Below are 1,456 nucleotides of genomic sequence, written 5' to 3' on the forward strand. Positions count from 1 at the left end.
GACGTTTTGTTCACGTCCAGGAGTTGTGCCCATTTAGGATCAGGAGTTCTCCTTCCATGCTGAACACAGCTTGAGCCAAAGCCCACTTTCCCGAGTAGTCCCACGCGGTCGCCGGGACTTCCTCGAGGCCTTGCATCGGTTAGCTGGTAGAAAAATCTCCCCGTCGGGGAATCAAACCCCGATCTTCCGCGTGACAGGCGGAGATACTGTCCATTATACTAACGAGGAATGCCCAAGCTTAATATTTGGCACATCAAGAAATAGGTGGCGCTATTCCAACATTCAGACCACAGTCAATGCATGTAGAAATATTTAGGTTTACTACATATTTGTTGTCATTCAAATCCATGACAAAGCATCTGTGACTGAATCTAGTTTAAAATCTCTATTTTGTAGCTTTTTGAACATTTGCAGTAAAATAAAAATGGTGCATTTTCCCACAAATATGCAAAATAAATGCATTTCATCAGTTTCCGTAGTGTAGTGGTTATCACGTTCGCCTAACACGCGAAAGGTCCCCTGTTCGAAACAGGGTGGAAACACATTTCTTTGTGCTGGCTCAGTTTTTCCTTGCCTCTTTCGCCTAGTGCTTGCTCTTGGTGGGAATTTTCGGGTTTCTGTAAATAACATCACAGAAGATGGTCTGGACCTATTTGAAAGTTGATGTGTTTATGCTTTAATATCAATGAAAGTTGATGTGTATGTGCATTAATCTAAAAGAAATTTGATGTGTATATGCAGTTATTAAAAAGAAAGTTGATGTGTATATGCATTAATGAAAAAGAAAGTTGATGTGTTTATGCCTTAATCTAAAAGAAAGTTGATGTGTATGTGCATTTATTAAAAAGAAAGTTGATTTCGTAATGAATAGTGATAATAATATAATGAATGGTGTTGATAAATCAAAAAGAAAGTTGATATGTATATGCATTAATCTAAAAGAAAGTTGATGTTTATATGCATTAATATAAAAGAAAGTTGATGTGTATATGCATTAATAAAAAAGAAATGTGTTGTGTATATGCATTTATTAAAAAGAAAGTTGATGTCAAAATGAATTTTGATGAAGACAAAAGGAATGGTGATGATATAATAAAAAGAAAGTTGATGTGTATATGCATTAATGAAAAAGAAAGTTGATGTTTATATTAGGGATGATCCGAGTATCCGGCTGAAACGAGTATCCGGTACGGATAAAGCACTTTTGCCGAGTACAAGTATTATCCGAGTAATATGAGTCAATATCCGTGCTCGGATTGAATAAAACTCCTCAACTGGCCGCGCAGCGTTCTGTGATAGTCACAGCGCCCCCCCGCCTACAAACAAGCTCGGATCAATCACACACACACACACACACACACACACACACACACACACAGAACATGGAGAAATGCGCTCTCTCTCGCTCTCTCTCTCGCTCTCTCTCCCGCTCCTTCAGTCAGTCGGGTCTGCGGAT

The 1,456-nt window shown here is 38.7% G+C and overlaps 1 non-coding gene across 1 annotated transcript; it reads left to right on the forward strand.

Moving 5' to 3' along the window:
* The first annotated feature begins 469 nt into the window (after positions 1-469).
* On the forward strand, positions 470-542 carry trnav-aac (transfer RNA valine (anticodon AAC)). Its single transcript has one exon. It is a non-coding gene; the product is annotated as a tRNA-Val (tRNA).
* The last annotated feature ends 914 nt before the right edge of the window (positions 543-1,456 follow it).

This window comes from Etheostoma spectabile, unplaced genomic scaffold, assembly GCF_008692095.1.
Source record: "Etheostoma spectabile isolate EspeVRDwgs_2016 unplaced genomic scaffold, UIUC_Espe_1.0 scaffold00019161, whole genome shotgun sequence".
NCBI classification, from domain to species: domain Eukaryota; kingdom Metazoa; phylum Chordata; class Actinopteri; order Perciformes; family Percidae; genus Etheostoma; species Etheostoma spectabile.